The 13,143-nt window shown below is 41.7% G+C and overlaps 1 long non-coding RNA gene across 1 annotated transcript in view; it reads left to right on the forward strand.

The window, feature by feature from the left end:
* The window catches only part of LOC146589470 (uncharacterized), a 44,713-nt gene extending 39,989 nt beyond the window's left edge, over positions 1-4,724 (forward strand). Inside the window, exons 4-5 of the long non-coding RNA XR_014897166.1 lie at positions 2,703-2,747; positions 4,026-4,724. This is a non-coding gene — a long non-coding RNA (uncharacterized LOC146589470). The remainder of the gene's footprint in view (positions 1-2,702; positions 2,748-4,025) is intronic.
* Positions 4,725-13,143: the final 8,419 nt, after the last annotated feature.

The raw sequence follows: 13,143 nt of genomic DNA on the forward strand, positions 1-13,143 counted from the left end.
GCATCAGTACAGTCTGGGGGCTGATCTGCTGGAAAGGAATACTGCAGAGAAGGATCTGGGAGTGCTGCTGGACAACAAGTTGACTATGAGCCAGCAATGTGCCCTTGTGGCCAAGAAGACCAATGATATCCTGAGTTGCATCAGGAAGGGCATTGCCAATAGGTCGAGGGAGGTGATCCTGGCCCTCTACTCAGCCCTGGTGACTATACCTGGAGTACTGTGTCCAGTTCTGGGCTCCCCAGTACAAGAGAGACATGGAGCTACTGCAGAGAGTCCAGCATAGGGCTATAAAGATGATCAGAGGGCTGGAGCATCTGCCCTGTGAGGAATGGCTGAGAGAGCTGGACCTGTTTAGGTTGGAGAAAAGAAGACTGAGGGGGGATCTTGTCAATGTGTATAAGTACCTGAAGGGAGGGTGTCAAGGGGATGGAGCTAAACTCTTTTCAGTTGTCCCATGCAAAAGGATAAGAGGCGATGGGCAAAAATTGAATCACAGGAAGTTCCACCTGATTGTGAGGAACTTTTTTCCTGTGAGAATGATAGAGCACTGGAACAGGTTGCCCAGAGAGGTTGTGGAGTCTCCTTCTCTGGCGATACTCAAAATCTGCCTGTACACAACCCTGTCTACCATGCTGTAGGTGTTGATATGCGTGAGTGTTGTACTAGATGATCTCCAGAAGTCCCTTCCAACCTCAGCCGTTCTGTGAATGTTTGCATTGATGTGGCACAGGGAGGGAGGAAAGCATTCCAGGACAGAAGGAGATGAGAGTGTCCCTGGGTACTTGAACAAGTAAACATTACCCTGACATGACACTGAACAGCACAGGGAATGACCAAGGCCCAGAGATGCGAAATGATTGTCCCCGTATTTGTTCTTCCTGAAAGTACTGTAGATGAAAAAGAGTACAACCATCTGCCTCACAATCTGCCCTTCTACTGCTACTGTGCAGCTCCCTGCCCTTGACCCTTCCCCTCACAATGCGGAGGATCACTAGCTACTTTAACCCTCCTTGTGCTCACCCTCCCTCCCCTGGGGACTGAGGATGCAGCACACAGAAGTGTGGCCTGGACACTATGTTATGTTTGTGTGTGTGCGTGCACTACTTCTGTGTGTGGAGTGTCTGGATATGGTGTCAATGGTGTGACAGAGTTGTACTGCGGACAGTGTGTTGTTATATACAGCTATGACTGTACATTATGGAAAAGTATATGTATGGTGTGTTATCAGTTTAGGATGGTATGTGTATATACTCACATGGTCATGTATGTGTATCATAGCATATATGTACCCTGCCAGGTTTATATATGGATGTGCTGTGGGGTGTATGTATGGACACTATGTCATTATTTTCATACCAATAATTATGGGATAGAACATAGGGTCTTTAACAAATCTTCCCATCATTGTTCCTGCAGTGATATCCATCACAGTCTATGAACAAGCACCAATCATCTTTATTTTACATAGTCCGGATTTTAGCAGGTAAAAGATTCCCCTACCACCACCTTTCCCAACAGCTGTATTGCTGCAAAGAGGACAACACAGACACCAGCAGTGAGAGCTCTGGCACTGACATTCCTTCACTCATCCCTAGAAGTGATGGTTCTTGGGTTTTGCCAGTCTTCAGATCCAGTCAGTCTGTACTCTTTAGTAAGAAGGTGTAGGATCCTCCTTTTGGACTCTGTTGAAGCACTCATATCTCATGCATCTAGCAACTTCTAACATCTTTCACTTCGGTCCCAGAGCTGTATCTTCTCCCCAGCGCTAAGGAATTAAACAAACAAACAACAACAAAAAAAAATCCCTTCAGTTAAAATTACAGGTATAAAGGCAGAGAAATACTGGTTCCCAATACAAGGTACCCAGTGTAACTAATCACTCCGCAATTTAGTCAATTTAGTCAGACAGAGGCTGAGACCTTGGACTGAAAAATGTCAAAGGGCCGGGCAAGGGTTTTTTCATGTTATTATGCTCTAAAAGGAAGGGTACATTCTCTGACCTGAGAAGGAAGAAAAAAACAAAGTTGCATATTGAAATCTTAATCTGAGTGCCCAGCAATCACTCCCCAGATAAAAAGTATGTCTGATTGAAGATCAGACTCAAAAGTCTGCTGCTGTCCATCCTGTGAGTGGTGTTAGTGAAAGACCCCTTTTCCCAAAGGAGCTGCTGGCAGTGAGAGGATGGTCATTGCAGGGGAAGGAGAAATATATCCATATTTAGTGGTACCTACCAGAGGAACTTATTTTCATTCTTCCTCTGCTGATTTAGTTCGACTCTCTTTTGCCACTCTTCCCTCCGGGCTTTGTATGTTTCCAAGACCTGGAGCCTCTGCCTAGATCGTATGGAAAGCTGGCTACAGAAACACAGAGGAAACTTACTTGTCACACACTGGTTGTGAGCTTACCCTTTCCTTCCCCCAGCTACTACACACACATGGTGCCATTTCTATCCCCGCTTTAGCTCAAGAGAATTTTAGCCATTCTCTCTGGGCTTCAGATTGGCACTTGGAAGGAGTTATTCCCAAATCATGAAAAATCAGAGGATGCAATATCCAAACTCACGGCTGAGAGGTTTGGAATCTTGACCACACAGGTTGGTCAGAGTCACTGAACATTCCAGGACTAGCTGGATCTGGCACACACTTACTCTTTTTGTAGACTCTCCAGCCTTTCTGCCTCTTTATTCTTCTTTTCTATTACAGGTGGGAAGTGAGGAGTCACCCCATCTTTATGAACCGAGGGAAACAGTAAGTTTGACTGAACCTTTGATTGGGTTGCAGCAGTCCACTTTACCTGCATTGACATTAAAGGAAGACTTGGTGCTGGTTCTCACCTCAATTAGAAGCTCTGAACATTTAACAGTAGACAAACCTATGACCACATGACCTGTGCAGTCCTCCAGCCCATCTGATTTGATCTGGTTTCAGAAACTTCCAGTTTCAGTTAACAACTACCCCAGAGAGGCAGAATGTGGTTATAGATGGAGAATCACACCCCTCAAGTTAATGCCATAGCCTGAACAGAGGTTCACTTCTGACATCAGTCATCATATCATAGACAAGGGGAGGTGGTTTGCAGTGAAGAGTAGATGCTACTGTTCACTGCCTTCAGAAATGTTTGGCAGGTTAGACTGAATGGTGCTAATGACCCTTTCTAGGCTCGACTTTTCCCCTGAGCTTCAGTGGTCACTGCTCCCACTTGCTATTTCTTCAAAAGCTGACAGCCTATAGAAGTCTTTATTGGGCAGGAGACCCTCTTTCTGATTTTCTGGAATACAGTTCCAGCATTTTGACAAAGAAGTTACAATCCTGGGAATAATATATTTATTTATTTTAAAGATCTTGTCAGTTCTCTGTTCTGTTCAAATTTCCCCCTTTTTTCCGTATCACCAATAGCAAGATTAATGCCGTAATCTTTCCCTGGCTTCAGTTGTTCTGTCTGAGATCTTGGCTGTTATAGAAGGAATAAAAAATATATAATGAATTTTGCACTGAGGTATGAACAGAACTGTCACTAAACAGCAGGGAGGCATCTTATTGCAAAGCCTATCTCAAGATATTTAATACAAAATTCATTGTCCAACTAGGTGAACATAAAGGCTTTATTCCTTGGCTAAAAAAGCTATCAGAAATACTTTGTTGTTGTTGGTATATCACTGTCCTTGAGAACAAGTCCTTTAAAAATATTATACTGTTAAAAAATGCAGTATTGATTGTAATAACATCTTAGTAAATGAGAAGACTGCCTGGAGCTCTGCCCCTACAGGAAGCCTGCATACAACTGTCTCAAGCCATTTGGCTACAAGTGTTCAAACAGAAGTAAAAGCACCTTAGGATGAAGCTTCCTAAGTTCCGAAGTTCAAGGGAGGGATATGTGTGTATTCACACACACACATATCTGTATGTGTGTATACAGATACACACACATATAAATATATGTGTAAGTATATATATAAGCATATATATGATATAATATATATGTCTGTGTGTGTGTGTGTGTGTGTGTGTGTGTGTATTTATTGACAGATTCTCCCTTGGAGCAGTGAGCAAGCATGTTTGAAAGACAACAATCACACACTTCGCTTTTTTGAGGCAACAGTGCTATTGAGAGTTGAATATCTTCAAATCTCATCTCCCTTGGATGACAGATATGCTAAGTCTTTCAATGCTCTAAAATGCTTCCAGTACCTGCAGCCTCGGGAGCTCCTCTGTTTCAATCGCAGTTTTGTATGCTGCCCAGTTTACACTTTTTTTCCTTTGCCTCTCTTCAGCAGACAATGAGTGGAGATACCTTTGGTTCTTCTGAACAGATGGGAGGCCTGTTCCCTGGAGGGCAACAGAAATGCAATAGCATGCAGTATTACTCTCATCTGTTTGGGGAGGTTGATTCTGGATGGAGGGAGACCTGTTTTTCAGTTCTCATCCTCTTTTCTGAACCTTTTTGTCAGCAGGGCTAACTGAAAGGCCTGTAGTGCCTACAAGAACTATTATAACTAATAACCTGCTAGTATCTAGATTTTACTAATACTAATCTACTATTTATCTTGTAATAAAATTACTAATAATCAATTATCTAAGAAAAAATTCCTCTTTACTATCCCATAAAAGCATAACAGCTAACATTTCTAGCACAAGCAATACTTAGAAAAAATATTTGTAGAAATTTCACAAGAAGGTAGAAATGGAAACTACTACGTTGTGAAAATATAGTCACTTCCATCTTTTAAACTAACAACTAAAAGTAATAGTTCAATATTAAAATAAACACACCAGGAGAGATCTTAAGATTACTATCCATATGACTATTCTTTTTCTGTAGTTAAATATGATACAGTAATGACATCAGTCCCTATCATGTACCTGTCTTGCTCCCTCATGGTCATTGTAAACTGAAAAAGCAGTTTTACTTCTGGCTTGAGAAACTGGTTTCTGCTTGATTCCATCTGGGGATCTGCCCAGACATCGTGGCAGCTCGCTGAAAGTAAATACCAGGTTGAGTTTGTATGAGCACAGAAGGAGCTTGATCTCCATCCTGTGCTCACAAGCTCTAAACCTTGTTCTGAAGCATAAAGTGGTTGAGAAGAATAGTTGGGTCTATTCTAATTTTTTTCAAATACAGGGAGATGAGAAAGATTTGGATGGGAGAGGAGAACTGGAAGAGCAAGAGGGAGAGGGAGAGGGGAAGGATGAAGGGAGGGGGAAGGAAAGAGGGGGAAGGGAAGGGGAGAGAGAATGAGGGAGAGAGAGGAGGAGAGAGGGAGAAGTCTGAACTATAACATTTAGGTGTGCCATAACATTCCCAAAGTAAAGCTCAGTATCATTTACATTGCAGAAAAAAAACAGGTACAGAAAGGTAAATATCTTTGGTCATTCAGCACAAGAAGGGTGTGCAAGGGAAATATCTCACTCACAGGTACCAGAATACAAAGTCAGCATTTCTCCTGTAGTCTCACCTGGCAGAATGTTCTGATGTGAGATTCCTGTCATGCTTATTTTCTGAGATTGTTTCTTCCAGCTCACTATCTTGGCAAGACTTTACAGATGTTTCTGCAGATTCTTCTCCACATGGTAGCTTATGCTGAAATCTGGGAAGAAGAAAACACCACTTTGAAGAAAGAGCACCATACTCTTTTGCAATTTGCATTGATCATCTGGTCAGAGAGCTATTTTAAAGCTTCTGGGCAGGTCATTACTTTCCAGGACAGAATATATTAGATCATTGAGGACTGTGGTTAGGAAACTGAATGATACAGTGAAGAAATGCAGTGCCTGGAAGATCAGAAGAGCCCCAGTCCATGTGTGCCAGCAATTCACTCTCCTTTTTTTCAGAAAGGTCATTCTAACTCAAATCCTACTTGCTGCTATTTGAGCAGCATATATCTCTCATCTGTTACTCACAGTGCTCATGGAGAACAGACTAACCTCTTTTGCTCCAATTTGCAAAGTGTATTTTAAGTTTTGGTCTTGCCCTTCAGCTCACTTGCAGACACTCTCCAATTTATGTCAGGGCATCTGTAGAGAGTTAAAACTATTTCCTAAGTTATTAAGCAATCAGAACCTCAAGAGGGCATGGGTATTGGTAGAAGTCCACTAGATATGGACTTATTTTGAGAAAAAAATATCTCCTGCTTGTTTGCTGTGACATGAAAAATCAAAAATGTAGGACTTGTATAGATCTGATTTTTGAGACACCTTCTAAGAGATATTTTCCATGCAAGTACAACACATTGGAATGATTAGAAATTTTATTCCTCTGTTTATTGATTTATTACAATCTTAACCAAAAGAAAAAAAGTGAACAACTGAAACTTTATGAAAAATGTTACCTGAATTCCTCTCTATGAGTAATTTAGGCTGAAAAATATAAAGCACAGACATTATTCTGTTTTTCAGAATATTTTTTTCTTTAATATACCAAATATTCACATCCCCAAACCAGTAAGAGCAAGCAGAGAGTTAACTGGGAAGTGTTTATTTGAAATGACTGTTCTCAAGGAATAGAAAAGCCATGGCAAGATAGTGCTACTAAGTGAGAGCTGAGAAATAGCTAGCTTTGTTGGTTAAGAGCTACAATAGCAAAGATACTAACCTGGGAAACATGATGATACCATCAGGATGCATCTCAAAGACTTCAGTTTCTGGGCTGAGAATGGCATAATCCTTCCCCTTTGGAGCCTGAAGAAGGGCATAGATTCATGAGAGGATTCAAAAAGGCAGCAAACCTTTCTACTGCACAAAGAAGGAGCTGCCTTTCAGAAGCCCCCTAATTAGATGTACTTTTATTAACATTAAAATGTCATCTTAATCAGAAGAAGTTGCACAACAAAGAATTGATAATGGGTAATAACACTAACAGGCTTTTGTCAAGAACAAGAATCAACAGACTCAATCAGGAGACTATTTTTCACTGGTGGAAATCAGTGGAGGCAAGCACAAGGGAAGGTGTTAGATTACCCTTAGTTTCTGGCTGTTGGACTTTGTTTCCTGGCTTCTTTTGATGAATCTTAAACAGAAATCAGATGTTTCTGATGTGTGTGGAAGGCAGGGGAGTCTAACAGGAAGTACCATGTTCTTGTCTTGCTTTAAGTATTTAGGGAGGGTACTGGTTTGGAGATACCTTTTACATAATACAGTATAACTTCTAATTTTTTCTATTTTGCTAATCAGACTGAACGCTGGACAAGAACTCTACAAAGAGCTGGCATTCTTGTAACAGCAAGAATACACTTGTAACAGCTCTAATGGCTGGACAAGTTGTGACAAGCCAATATAAAACAGTTTCTTAGTCCTGTGGTAGGATTTGGAAAAGCAAACAAACAAACAAAACAACAACAAAAGAAACCCATTTGGTAGTACGAGGAAAATGAAAAACTTACAGCTAGAAGAGTTTTGACAAGTTTTCCAGCCTTATCCATAGCACGGAGAAAGTCAAGGTAAAATCTCATTTTCACAACTTTTTGTCGTATGGAAAGAATACCAACACCATTGAAGACAAAATCAACATCTTTTCTGTTTGCTAGGGCCCATGAAAATGACATAGCAGTCTCATCTATACAGCCTTGCACAACATCTCGAGGAAGGTTAGTGCTCCAGGCTATCTCTGAAAAGTTCAGAGGAACGACTTGTGTATTATCTAGAAAAAGGCAAAAGATGAATTAAGTTACTTAGATAGTAGTTTATCAAACTCAAACAAATCCAAACTCTGGACTCTTGCTTGAATCTGGATGCCATCTCTGCATTTGCTGTGCTCACTTCACTTGGTGTTGCAGGGCTGAGCTCTGACTGGTGAGGTCTTTGCCCTGCCAATCATATTGTCTTCCTCAGCTCCCCATCCCTTAGGGAATAGTCAGTCCATCAATGCAGCTGAGATCTTTTCTCTCAAAAACAAGCCTCTTATGCCATGTCCCTTTCCCAATCACTTTGCAGTGAGTCCCTTCTGAGCCCAGAGCTCTGTAAGACATGAGGGCATATCTTGCTGGGAAGGGAGCCTGCTGTCAGGGTCTCAGGGCACTAATATGCCTAAATGGCCCTGACCAGCCTCACCTATGCCTTCCAACCACACCCCCTGCTCATGGGCCCAGGAGTGCATTTAAGTTCACCTCTGGGCTTTCAATCCCTGCCAGAACCATATCACAGCAGTACTGCTCTCTAGCTGTACCTGTGCCCAGCAATGGACCCTATTGATCCAGATCTTGACCTGTAAACTGCCTTCCTGGCTTGACTTTGGACTGATCTCATCACTATAAAACTGCCCAGTTGTCACTGGACTATGTCTAACCCTAGTTACCCTCACTACACCTGGCCTGCAGATTAATTCCCAGTCTGATCTTGGACTTGCCTCATCATGATGAACTTATGATCTGGACTTTTGGTTAAACCTGGATACCATCTCTAGATGTGCCCACTCACCTTGCTAAGTTACTGTAGGACTGGGCCCTGGCTGGAGAGGCCCGCACACTGCTGGCTGCATTATCACGTTCAGCTCTCCATCCCTTAGGGAGCAGACAGCCTTTGCTGCTCCCTGAAACAAATGTCTCAGTGCTTGGCTTGTAGTGCCAAGTCCTGTCCCCAGGGAATGCCAGACTGATTTTCATATTACAGAGAAGATGGAGTCATTGGAAAGAAAAGAATCTTTCAGAGCACCAGCTCAGCTCTTGGTGCCTCATCAGTTTTGTACTAAGCTGTAATAATGGCAATATTGATCAAAAATCTTAGGGAACATAACCAGTTGGAAAGACTTTCACTGCCATCTCTGTTTCCAGTCTGTTTACAGCTGACTTTTAACTAGGAGGAGGCTTTATAAGGCAGCACAAAGTCTGGTATTTGCCTTTACGATGTCAGGCATAATGTAAATATGGAACATTAATTCTATTTATGATTTATGAGACTAAACAAGTTCAAGAAGTTTCCCTCAAACAGCAGTCACCATCCCCCTGAATAAGTGGAAATGATGCAGAGTAGTATTTTAAAAGATGTCGAAGAGAGTCTAACTTTTTACTTTATCACTACAAAATATTCCTTCAGGAGTTTTTTCTRTACACTGCCACTTAGTGATATATTTGAATAAGTTCTCAGAAACTTTTGAAGACGTGCTATAGTTCCACCAATCACTTCTAAACAGAAAACAGCATACAATCCAAAGATGTCACAAAGGAAAGACAAGGTTCTAAGCTGTCGTCTTACCAGGAATGTCTTCAGGGCGCTCACGAAGAACATATTTGAGACTGTAATTCTTTATGAAAAGCTTATGAAACCGAAACTCAGGTTTCTCAACAATAATTTCCTTATTATTTCTAGTACATATATGTTTCTTAGCGATGTAAAAAATCCCAAACCTATATATTCTGACGCCCTGAAAACAGAAGAGGGAAAAACAAGAACGATAGCAAGCATATTTAGATGAGAAGGTTTGACCAATATCTTGCCAGAGCATGATGATGATACTTTGTGACCTGCCTGCTGCCAGTGCACAAAATGGGGCGCTGTGGAAGCTTTCAAGAAGACCTTCATATTCCACAGATTTCCTTCTCCCTCCTTTATCACTCTCTGAGAAATTTTGGTGAAATAAAAACTGAACAGACATCACCAGCTAGATAAGATCCAAGGGATTTTCAACAATTGGATATAACCTTAAGAATGTACCATGCTGTGAAATGGTCTTTCCACTGTTACACTGGGGACTGGAGAAGCCCAGAAAGCATCTAATATTTTTTTTCTACTAGAAAAAAAATTTTCTGTCTCAGGTGACAGAAGCCAGTCTCTGCTACCTTTATCAGCTGCTATGTCCCTTTGTGGTGTTTCTTTCTTTCTTTCTTTCTTTCAAACAAGGGGAAGATGAATTGCAATCAATGGCATGGGGGGGCATGGAGATGTTAACTGTATGCAAACTATCAGGGTAGAATGGGAGGAATAGGAAGCCCCACCTTTTTCAGTAACAGCTGCTGTTGAATGTAGTCAGACGCCTTATCCCAAATGTCAACAATCTCTGGAAAACAAGTAAAAGACATGTCATGCTCCAGCTTATCAAGCTTACAATCATTCAGCACATTCTTAACTAAGGGGACAGCAGATTAAGACTACGTTCCCTAATAAATAATACTGTAAATGACCAAGACTTTGATGGACTTCAGATTATCATTCTTCTTCTGAGTCTAGGACAAATCTGGAGCTGAAATAAAGATATTAGAAGTGTGTTGAGTAAGAGGATCCTCTCATCTGACATCCAAATTAGACTATTGTGTCCAAGTTTAAAACATATTCTACCAGTCTGGAGGCATGAAATAGAGAGAACAAACCAGGAGTAGCTTCGTTCCTGGACAAGAGGACAATCTATGCTAATGTTAAGTCAATTGGAGGCATTCACATTTCAAGCAATATGTCTAGAACTCAGCAGGAGTTGCAGGACACTGCCTTTTTGAAACAGGATTCCTTTCCTTTCAGTTGCAAATCTCCAAGTGTGAGCCACTCCTTAGGAGAAAATGGCAGTGGATGGTTTTCTATCACAGCACTTCAGGAGCCTGCGATGCTCATGATATCACAGATCTCTCCTGTTTGTGGGCTAATTTGATCTGTGCACAGGTAGATTTAAAACTTCCACCTGAGCAACTCTAGCACTTTCACCCGACAAGGAGCTCAAGGTGGCTAGTCCCCACTTCAAGGCAGGTATTAACCCCTGGTTCCAGGGACTTCTACCTGATGGTACAACAGGAATGCAGGAACAGAGTCAGGAACAGAAGGAGTCCTGTCTGCCAAATTCGCACTGAAGCTAGTAAGAAATGGTCAGCCAATCTCTCTTTGCAGCCACCAGTTCTGTCCAGGGCCCCAGGATTTCCACATCTATTTTTTGACTTAATATTCTCTATGGCAATACTCAGAAAAGCACTCCTGATGGTCTTACCATCCCTTCCCAAGCACATCAGTGATGTAGGTACGGTAGGGAGAGGGTTTGTGATTATTTTCTGCTTTCCTCTTTCAAAACGCTTTCCCTCCATTCTTCTTCTCCTGCTTCTCTTTACTTCACCCTACAGCCTTTCCGCACTCTTCCACTGCCTTCCTTCACCTCCTTCTCACTGCAAAGCAGCTCCTGAAGAGAAAAACAGTCATAAGAGCAGTCACAAGCACAGCAGTCACAGCAGTGACGGGGCTCAGCCAGGACTCAAAGGGAAATGTGAGGAGAGATTAGTGGGACCACAAGAAGGGAGCTGTCATTGTGATGCTGGATGTCCCGTTGTGACCTCAGACCATGTCACAGAAGAACTCCCCCTGCCCTGAGAGCCAGCTAGGTTTTGCCCCACAATAGAAAGGCGAGCTCTACTAGCTTATTCTCAGGCTCTGCTGTCCCTCTCCTGGTGTTCACCTACAGTGTTCCTCCTTCTCCCTCTTTCCCAATGCCCGCTCCCCAAGGAGAACTATGAGACGGTTTCTCCAGGCTAAGGTTTATTCTGTTTACTCTGAGTATTCTGACCCCATTGCTTACTTCAAATGKCCGAGTGAATGTGGGCTACAGCTGCAAAGAGTGAGGGTACTGTCTCTTTCCTGGAAGAATGGAAGGAAATGAACAAATGAATAAACAAGAAAGTAGAGACATTCAGCCTGTGGAAAGGGAGGGCTGATACTGGTTAATGCTTCATTAGGTCATGGGCATGGGTATAACATACCCTGAGGAAGGATGAGAGGCATTCTCACTCGTCCTGAGAAAATATTTCTACCATTCACCACAGTTAATTTATTTATTTATTTCTACCATTCACCACAAAGAATTTAAAGCAATTCAAACAATGCCAAGCCTATGAAAATCTAAAACAGGATGCTGGAGGAGTCACTTCTATCCCTCTGCACTAAAATATCTTTGCATTGGAGAACCTGGGGAGCAGAGGGAGTTGAGAGGGGGCATGTTTTGATTTTTGATTTATTTTTTTCTCTTTTTTAGGATGAAATACAGCAAAGTTCAGGCACAGGCTGAGACTATTAATAGGGCCTGAACACTAAATCTTTTTGCAAGTGACTCATTTTGAGGAAGTACAACATGAAACAAAGCTGTAGCCAATAACTTCCCTGTCACTGTCACGTTGCATGAGTTCTATAGGATAGGGCTTTAGAACATCTGCTCTTTATTTATTCTCCTAGAAATCAAATCAGTGTTGAAGTCGGACACATTCTTTCTCCTCATGGCAAGGAAATGTTGAGAAAGTTAACTGCCAATAACTGTCAAGAAAGCTATAACCTGAGCTATAGAGCTTCTTAATGGATTTTTTTTCCTTTTAATTGACTAGCACTTTTTTGGAAGTTTTCTTAGTCACAAGTTCCATAATTTACCACAGGTAGTGAAGGCCACAGAATAACTCCAGACGCAGAGATAAAAGTATCAAATTTCTTAATCTCTTTGGTGATTGCAGTGGGAGTTGTCATGTCCAAAGTGCCTTCAATTTACCATAGCCATGATGTCAAGGAGACAAGCAATTGCTGTTCAATCATATTTGAAGAGTAGAACAAATATGAGGTCCAAATCTTCATACCTGAGATACTTCAGGAGCTAAGCTCTTCTTAAAATCCTAGAAAACTGTGTGCTTTAGTATCTTTTTAGACCTTCTCAAATGGACATGACAACACTACCAGAGAATCTCTGTGGAACAGTGTTTGAAAATCTGTTTCCTGAATCTCAAGTGACTTTCTTCATTTTCCTACCTACCTCTTCAGCCACTCCCACTCACAGACTAAGACAAAGACTATTTTGGGTTGGAACCTCTTACAAGATCATTTTAGCTTTAGGAAGAGTTGATTGTTGTCTAATCTACTTTCTCCAATATAATGTCATCCACTAGATTTCAGATTATGGCTTTCGCTGTTTAAGTACAGATAACATTTTTCTATCTCACAGCTAAAGGAAAACAAGGATTTTCTGTAATGTCCTGCACTACTRAATTATTATAAAGGGAAAAGGGTGAAGCCCTACAGTGCACAAGAAAGGTGAGCAGAGCAGGGTTGGTGACATTTACAGATTCCACTGGTGGTCCAGTGATCATCAAACAAACATAAGGTGACCAGGCAGTTATAGAGACAATCAAGGAAGCCCAGAAACAAGTCAGGACAGCAGGGAACAGGGCTGGGCACAGGTCAACAGATGGGTCCAGGCTGGAACTTACAG

This window comes from Rhea americana, unplaced genomic scaffold, assembly GCF_003343005.1.
Source record: "Rhea americana isolate MKP2758 unplaced genomic scaffold, rheAme1 scaffold_454, whole genome shotgun sequence".
Classification (NCBI taxonomy): Eukaryota; Metazoa; Chordata; class Aves; order Rheiformes; family Rheidae; genus Rhea; species Rhea americana.